The 9,443-nt window shown below is 42.4% G+C and overlaps 1 long non-coding RNA gene across 1 annotated transcript in view; it reads right to left on the reverse strand.

The window, feature by feature from the left end:
• The window catches only part of LOC144321009 (uncharacterized), a 59,096-nt gene extending 50,281 nt beyond the window's left edge, over window positions 1-8,815 (reverse strand). Inside the window, exon 1 of the long non-coding RNA XR_013386701.1 lies at window positions 1,574-8,815. This is a non-coding gene — a long non-coding RNA (uncharacterized LOC144321009). The remainder of the gene's footprint in view (window positions 1-1,573) is intronic.
• Window positions 8,816-9,443: the final 628 nt, after the last annotated feature.

The following is a 9,443-nucleotide window of genomic DNA, read 5'->3' on the forward strand; positions in this document are numbered from 1 at the left end:
CACAGTTTAGGAAAGGAGGGCCTGAGAACAAATGTCCTTAGTTGCTCTGCTCTGTAACATCTATCCTGTGACCTTCAGAAAATACAGGGGGAGGGGGCTGACTCTTCTTAGCCAGGAAGAGTTTCTGAAAGGAGCGGAAGGGCAGGTGTGTGAGGGTAGGTATCCTCCACCTAAAATTCTGAGTGAAGAGCATTCCAAATAATTTGGATAAACATCTAAACCATTCAGATGAACCCCATACTGTCAAAGTCAGCAAGTTACCCATCTGCCTGTACTTTGATCCAATGTGAGTCCAGAGAATTCCATTGGGAAAACTCTCACTCCGATGTGCTCAGGCAGTAGGGAAAAGAGGCCTGTCCTGGTCCTCCTCGCCCCTTGGAAGTATTGGTATCAGGTGTAATCTCAAGGGAGTCTCTGAACATCTCTAAGGTCAGAAGAGTACATCTGAGACACAGGAAGGTCTCTTTTATTTCCAAAGTTCCACTATTTGTCTGCATTTGCATGGGGGAGAGTAGATCTAGATAGTGATTCAAATTCACAGAAAGAATTATTGAGAAGTACTATCCACTAAAAAATGGGGTGAGGAAGAAGCTGGAAAGAGAGGTATCCAAGTACTCTGCTAGAGGGGATGCTGTCAGCAGAGACCTGGATACAGGGGATGGGGAGCATCTTACATGCAGATGCCAATTTCTTGCATCCACAGAGCATTGGCACTAACAAGAAGTTTGAGGTTGTCAACACTTGGAAGACAGAAAAGAATTTCCCTCTCTCTAAAGCCAAAGGACCTCGAGTTTTCTTGCTTGGGCCTCTGGATTCTTCTCTTTCTCCACTGTCTATCATGAATGTCTATACTCCCAGCATGAATTCCTTTCTGCCCTAATCCCTTAGAGTAAGAAGGCCCTAGCCATCCACCCATATGTGGTAATCCATCCATCTTGTCAAGGGCTAGTCCCACAGCCAGCACAACCACAAGACTGAGTTTGGCAAGGTTGCCAAGGGGGCTTGGCCCTATGTTCCTGCTCTTATAAGGGAGCCTCTGCTAGCCAGGATCTCCCAGAGAATTTCCCCCAGGCCCATCTTCCCAAAGAAGGCAGAAATTCCTGAGAGAACTGTGTGTCTTATGTAGGTTTGTATCTGGCAGGACATGTAGGTATATATACTTCTATCACAGTCGGCTTGATGGAAACAGAGACCTTCCTGCCCTATCATTTCAGAGGCTTCAGTCCATTACATTGGGCAGTTACTCCGCATAAGGACTTAGCACCCAGCATGATTGGGAACACCAGGAAATAAATAGCATGACCCTGCTTGTTAACATCTTACAGTTTAGCTCTCCAGAGTTTCTCTGGGTTATGGAATACCCATGGGCAAATTTCCCTTTACACAAATTGTCCCTGAAGGCATCGACTAAAATTTAAGATGCATGTAAAATTATGCACTGCTGAAGTAGATACAAAAACCGTATAGAAAACCTAAGGAGAAAGAGGACGGTGGGAGGGAATGGAGAGGGGCAGACTTTTGCTTTCAGCCCCACGGTTTCTCAATCATCTGGATTCTTCCTTCACCAACTCACATTATTTCTGTGTTTTGTGTGTTATTCTCTCTCCACTTGCCCACATGCATCCATTTTCATTATGATTGGACCCTACAGTTGAAGCGAAGGGTACAAGTCTTTCTGAGGACATAAGAAAACAGAGAGACCCTAATTCATTTTGTGGTCAATCATGGCTGAATCAAAATGTTTAGAATCCATTCTTGTCTTTATGAGGTTAATGTGATTTGTGAAGTTTTTAGGTGGCTTCTATGAAATAAAAGCAAAAGAAATATATCCTAAAACTTTTTTGTCCACTTAGGGGAAATCTGACTTGTACATGGAAAAAGGTTGCTGCTTCTCATAGACATATAACCAAGTATGTACAGATAAACACATAATAAAACAACTAATGCCTAAAAGGAATACTAGCTGGGGGGTGCCCATTTGTGGAGGTAAGCTTCGTGAAAGTCTGGAAGGCTGTAGGACTACATGGGGGATCTGAGTCTTGAGTAAGGACAGGTGGGTTTTAGGAGGGGGGAAGAAAAAAGAAGGAGGGTCCTAATGGAAGAGGAAGTCTGCCAAGGATTTCTGCAGAGCCAGAGGAGTTAGTCTCCCAGAAGTGAATGGACCCATGGTTTGTAAGATTATTGTAGGCAAGCACCATGAAATAAGAGTGGACGGGGTGGGGTCATGATGTGTATGGCCAAGTACTTTGAAGATCCCCCAATGGGAAATTAGCAGCCACGTTCATATTCAGTTAGGCAGAGTCATGATATCAACTACACTCAGGGAGAGTGTCTTATATCTTAACTGTCGTAAAGTCCCAAACTTTCAGAATCACCTATAGACTGTCATCCAAAATAAATTCAGGCAACAAGAAAAGGGCAACCCATTTCTACAAACCAAGATAAAGAAGAACTAGTTCTTTTTCTCCCTGGCTAGTTCATCTCCCTACTCCGTACCAATTTACGTAATTTAGGCTTTGCATATGCAGCCATCAGGTACTTCAAGAAGCAGATGGAGAGCAGATGGAGGTTGAGACATCTGAGAATCTTGGGAACAAGAAAACGTCTGGAGGCCCAAATCATTTCCAAAAATGATAGATGGAGTCAAGTGTGTGCAACTTTACATATGTAGTCATAACAAGATATAAAAACAAGAAACCAAATTGCCATTCAGTCATATGATTTATCAGTCGAAATGAATTTAGTGAAATTCAATGCTCCTGGAACTAACAGCCTTTTCGCTTCTTGTTCCCTATTTCAGTTAGACCAATACCTGCTGTTATCCCCATTTCCTGGAGAATCTAAACTGCATAGGGTGCAGCCATTAAACATCATAGAAAGAGGTATTAATGTGAGAAAATATAATGCATTGCTAAATACAAAAGCAGGCAAGAGGGTAGTATGGTAACATTTTTATTAGAACACTGTAAGTATTACATGCATTTATATACATTTATAGATAAATCTGGGAGGAGGAGAAGCTAAATATAAACCAAAATATATTGTTATTTCTGCATAGACATGACTGCAGATGGATTTTTCTTGCTTTTCTTCCCCTGATAACTACTCAAATTCAATACTGAGCATGTACTTTTAAAGTAACAAAAGAACTGTGATTTTTTTGAAACTGTGTAAGTATGTGGGATAAGATAAGACCTAAGGATTATAGTTTTGATTAGTGGAGATTCCTGAGTCTTTTGTCCTTCCCCCTTTTTTTTTTTTTTGACATTCAAACTATTTTTTATTTAATCTCCACCAAAAAACCCTTGTAACTTAATAAGAACACAGATAATTAACAAAGGGTGACTATCTGAGCATACACCTGGAAAAAGATGATACACAGGTAATAAGCAAGCTTACAAAAGTATGCTCTACATCCTCTAGCAGTAGGAAGTTGCCAATGCGAACAGCAGTGAGATGGTGCTGACACCTTTTAGAAATGCTATATTTTTTTAAAATTTTATTTTAAAAATTTTTTATTGGTGTTCAATTTGCCAACATACAGAATAACATCCAGTGCTCATCCCGTCAAGTGCCCACCTCAGTGCCCATCACCCAGTCACCCCCACCCCCTTTGTCCTTCTCTTTGTAAGCAATTTGGCGATAGAAAGCGATAAAAGAAGTTCCTGGTTAATTTAGACCTGTTACCAGTCCTCCACTACCAGCAATGTGGGCAGTATCCCACATATTAATGCAGGTATTTCTGCAAGTGATTAAACTCATCGAGCTAGAGTGGGGAGTGGGAAGGGGAGTGATGGATCCCCATAAAATGAACATGGATGTTTTGAAAATAAGACAAATAGTAATTTCAAATATTCAATCCAAGGTGTTTGTATGCTCTCACATGCCCCCAGACACTTAGTCACCAACAAGGACTGTCTGAGTTTATGGCTGCCAGAGTGATGTGGGTTTCATTTAGAAGATGGATCGCTTGTGTCCTCACCTTCTGAATCATAAGCAGTTACAATTAATGCATCTCAGCACACCACCATGCAACACAGAAGAGAAGCAGAGTTTCTTGCTGAAAAGCAGAGTGGTATCTATCCCAGATCACCACTTCCCCAAGCCCTCAGTAGACCACCATAGATAGATAATGTCCTGCCTGCAGCCATAATGCCAAAAAACACACTAATATTATTTCTCTGAATGGCTTCCCTAACTCTGCCATCCAAAATGAATAGCTAACATGTAATTAATAAGACTTATCAAAACAGGTTTCTCCTCCTCATCCTGAAAACCCATTGGTAATTACCATTATTAGGCTGCATTCAGCATCTATAAATCAGGATAGAAACTAAAGCTGCCATAGATGTTTCCTACCTACACATTTTCTTTTCTTGGAATGGAGTGCCATCCAAGTTCACAAAACATTGGCAGCAAGATGGCAGACTGGGACACCAAGCAGGTGGGACAAATTCCCACAATGTCAGTATCTCCAAGATTCTTTTCCTTTGTCCTTCAAGAGATTCCCAATAGTCTCCATTTCTCTCCCTCTGAACTAAAAAACAAAAAACAAAGGCCAACAGCCTCTGAGGTATTCTAACCCTGGTAGTCGTAAATCAGATTGGGTGAAAAACACTATTTGAGCCAATGAGCTTCTCTTACCATGCCATTTTAGGGCTTTCTAAACTTTAACATATGTATAATCGCCTGGGGACCTTCGTAAAATGCAGATCCTTTAGTCTGGGCTGGGACCTGTGATCTGGAATTTCTAAGGAACTCCTACATGATGTTCACAATGTGACCAGACCATGGTCCATATTTTGGGTAGCAAGAACCTTGACTTTTCTGGCTCTGGCATCTTCTGTATCCCATTGGTTGAAAAAATTCACTAAAATCAGTTTTGCCTCATGGTGATCCAAGGTAAGTGAAATTTAATGTGGTGGTAAAGAACTTAACCCTGAGCAGGGCATATCATGAAGGAATTCCAGTACTTTTTGTGCCCTGGACATTCAGCAAAATGTGGACAAAAAAGGGAGGGGACAGCACAGGAGAGACATAAAGTGACATATAGGAGAAGACATATTCAAGGTCCTTCCAGAAGCTAAAAGGATGAAAAAAGCTGATTACCATATGCTTACCCTACTGAAGCCAAAAAAAAAAAAAAGAAGAAGAAAAAGAAAAAGAAAAAGGAAAAAGAAAAAAACAGACACCAAAACAACTCCAGAAACAGAACAAAACTGAAACAGAGGGGTTGATTTTTCTAAACTATTTTATCTTGGAATATAAAATGTTGAGAAAAGGGGGAAGGATTTTTCAGATGAAAAGGAGATCATTTTTCTGGTGCCTCCGTAGGTGATTGTCACTGGCTGAAGCCATCAGAAAACCAGTAACTAGGCCCTCTCTGCATTCAACACTAGAAATGCAACTGTATAAACACATGAGCCACAGAGCAGATTCATTCAACAGGTCACAGTAATGAGACTCCTTCATTCCTAATTTCCAATGTTTTATGATTACAGGACACACATGAACTAAGGATGCCTGGGGAGGATACATTTACTGCCTTCTTCGTGAAGCATCTGTACCTGCTCTTGAGTCTATCAAAGATGCCCACTTCTCTGTGATTTCCCCTTACATGAGATGGATAAAAGTATATTGGTGTGCTCAGATATCCCTATACCATAGTTCATCAAGGATACAAGGAATCATACACCCATACTCTCAGGTCACAGAGGACTCTGAGGCCCACATGACTTGTCCAACTCTGAGTTGAGGGAACGTCCTACCATGCTAGGAAGGGAAAGTTATTTATGGAAGAATCACAGAAGCTCCATGGTGTCTGGATTTGGATTCTGCTTGACCCAGATTCAGAACTCATTTACAATTCCTCTGCCTTCCCAATTTGCAAGCTTCAGGGAAAGAGCAAAAGGCCAAAAGGGGAAATGTGAACAAAAATGCATACTTCCTCTGCAGGGACTGCTTGCAGGAAACAGCAGATCCCCTGAAAGAGGTGCCAAACCTGAGAACCCAGCTATGAATCACTGTCCCAGGGACAGGATGGGGGCAAACCACACAGCAACTCTGGCAGGTAAGAAGCCAACCTCTGGCACCCATGTGAAAGATTGTGCTTGCACTTAAAGGATATTCTCTGTATTGTCCTAGACAACAATAGCCAGAAGCCAAAACTTGGACCTGCCCAGCTGGGAAAGAATCTAAGAATTAAGGTAAATGAAAGTATTCTCACGTATGCAATGTCTGTAACTTCCTTTAATTGTCAGGGTAAACATTTTTAAAAATTTTGTCAGTATTATAATAGGAAGAGAAGAGAGAAAGACAAAGGGACTCATCCTCAGAATCCCTGAATGTGAAGGGAAAGCATTTTGGATACCCTGACTCTCCACTACAAAAGATTTCTTGGGCAAGTGGATTTCTCCTTCAAGATGCAAACAAGTATAGTTAAGTACTGGCTTGAACAATAAGCAAGCTCAATAAAGACCTGGAAAGTCTGAACTCTACCTCTCCAACAGTCAGAGCTTCTGTGTGGACCTTGCCAACCCCAAAAATAGCACCATCTTCGAAATGTTAAATCCCAAGTCCTGGCGAACATCTCCCACTCTCCATCCAACTCTTAATTCTTCCCTGGCCTTATACCAGCTCTTCAGTCTCATTGATCCTGTACTCCCCTCTTCCCTCCCAGCCAAACCCCTCTTTGTGGCTTCTCTTCCAGTTCTGGAAAGATTTATAGTGAGACTCATAGTGAATCCTTCCCCACCCCTCCCAACATCCTCAATGTCCTAGCCCCTTCTCTTCCAGGACCATCTGCCCTATTGCCAACCTTGGATCTGTCCAAACATTCTCCCCCTTCTATGCCTCAACCCCTGTGCTGCTGAGCACTGCTTGAGAAGTCACCACGCAGGGTCTGCAGCTTTTCCTGGGACTTCAGTGTCCCATAACAACCTTTTCAAATCCTACCACGGCTATTCCAAACTTCACCACTCTTACCAAATCCCCCATTGCATCTCCAATTCCCTGCCCTCAGCAGATGGTCTTGCATCCTACTTCACAGAGGAAAATACAGCCCTCAAAAAGGTCAGGCAAGACCCCCCGTACCTATGAATGTGTCCAAACATGTGTCCACCTTCATTTCATTTCCTTCGGAGAATGTAATCCATTCTCATGTTTGAAGCAATCCCTCACCAATGCTCGACATCCAGCCTCTCTCTCCCCTCTTTCTGGCTCAAGCCCCTGTCTGCCCCCAGTGCTTCCTCTCTCCTCTGCTCAACCCTTCTCCTCAGGTTCCCTTTGTTCAGCTTTAAAATGTGCCACAGGGCTACCATCCATACTTGTGGAAAAAGCAGTTTCCACTGATCTTCCATCTTCTTGTGCAATTGCTTCAGATTCCCTGCCAAGTTTGCCAAAGAAATCAACTCTATTGCCTCCTTCACTGCCTCCTTTATTAGCTCACTACATCCAAGCTCCTCACTCTCCCTCACTACTGAAAATGTTCTGGCAAAGGTTATAGGTCACCTCCTAAATGACAGTCCCAGGCTCAGTGGATACTTTTCAGACCCTATCTTACATGAATGCTTTACTCCTTCTTTCTCAAAAATCCCTCACCCTCTTCTAGCCCTGGCTCTGGTTTCTGTGATCCCACTCTTCTGTTTCTCTCCCCCCACTCCTGCTTTACTAACTTCTGCCAGTTTTGCTTCTTCCTTTGGCATGCCCTAAGGTTCTCCTCTTCTTGTTCCACATGTTCCAGTGGAAGGCTCTTACCCACACTCATGGCCTTATCTCATGGATGGGCAAATGGACCCAGAGCAATCAAGTCCTTTTCTAACCATCTCTGGGTCCAAGTTTTCTAAAGAATGTACAGGTATTTCATTGCCCGACTGATCCTTTCCCACAACTTCCAAGTCACAAGAAGGTAACCACTAAGTCTGGGTGCCTTCATATAGAAAAGGGTCTCAAGAAGTTAGAAAGGTTGAAGATGCAAGAGAGAGGAGGAAAGAATGGGAAAATCCAGAAAGAATGGGATTATTGAGGGCACAAGTGCAAGCCTTTACTTTGGAAATAAACTGTGTCTCTAAGGAAGAAAACCTAGTATTTATTGAGTGCTTACAGGTGTCAGCAAGTACAAGGGATTTGCATATAATAGTCAATTTAAGCTCACAATAATCTGGTGAGGTATTCTCATTCCTGTTTTAAAGAAGAGGAAATACATGCCAAACAAGGTTAATTTGCCCAAGATCACAAAGCTAGTAAGTGCCAAAGTCAAGACTGAAGCCTAAACCACTCTCTCCAAAGTCATTGTCCCTAAGGCATGAGAGAAATAAAAGAAGGATCCTGGAGAGAAGAGAAATTGCAAGGTGGAGAGAAGGGAAAATGAGAAGTCTGACAAGCTTCTGGCTATGAATATGAATAGAAAGAAGAAAAAATATCACAAAACCTAATAAATTCAAAAACTTGGTAGAATATTGCCCAGTGCCTTCCCATGACCCAATGTCCCTTTCTCCATACAACCCAATTATTCTTAACCTTGAGATTTAAGGTACCTTCAGACACATAGGGAGAGAAGCCAGTACTGTCTGGCTGTGTCTCTGAAGGGAAGCAAGTGTTAAGAGGAACAGGCCAAAGGACAGTTTAACTGAATGGAACCTTCATGAAGGCAAGGTACTACCACCACCCTCAAATCTGGGGGGAGGAGACTTTGGGGGGCTTCAGACTTTGATTGCTTTCACATTCCAATGAACACATGACTCTTCTTCCATAATCACTACTCATTTTCTTGTTCATTTCCCACTTGATTATAAGCCACTTCAATTATCTCAGTGCCCAAACCTGGCACATAGTAAGCAGCCAATGAATATGGGAGGGAGGGAGGGAAGAAGAGAGGGAGGGAGGGAGAGAGGGAAAGACAACTGGAAAACCTATATACAGACACAGATGAAACAATTTTAAATGAGCAGAAGACCTGTCTCACGTAGACAGCTAAAGATCTGGATTTAAGATCCAGAAAATATGGTAGAATTTCTGAAAAATTCAGGGGGGCTCAGCTCAATGGAAAAGAGGTTCAAAAGGTCCATAGTGGCCAAGACAAAAAGGGAAATCCTCAGGAGGGGAACAGAGAACAGTGTGCTCTAATCTTTATTCCCTTGAGTGCCAGGACTATAAACTAGCACAAAGCCTGGCAAACAGGTATTCCCTAAAAGCATCTTGAATGACTATGAAGCTCATCTTCATCTCTAAGGCCCTTTCCAGCTCTGACATTATGGGACTCTGCCTTTTAGGATCTTCTGTGGCTGGCAAATCCCTATGACCACTCATTCTTGGCCCTGACAAAATAGACAAGAATGAAATTGCAAGTTGGAAGATAAAAGTAGGAGTGAAAGCTTGACCTTGGAAGGCAGCCTCACTGTTCCAACCCCACCCCCAGATCTCTGTATTGCTAATGAAACCAATGT

The sequence above is a fragment of the Canis aureus genome, chromosome 9 (genome assembly GCF_053574225.1).
Source record: "Canis aureus isolate CA01 chromosome 9, VMU_Caureus_v.1.0, whole genome shotgun sequence".
NCBI classification, from domain to species: Eukaryota; Metazoa; Chordata; class Mammalia; order Carnivora; family Canidae; genus Canis; species Canis aureus.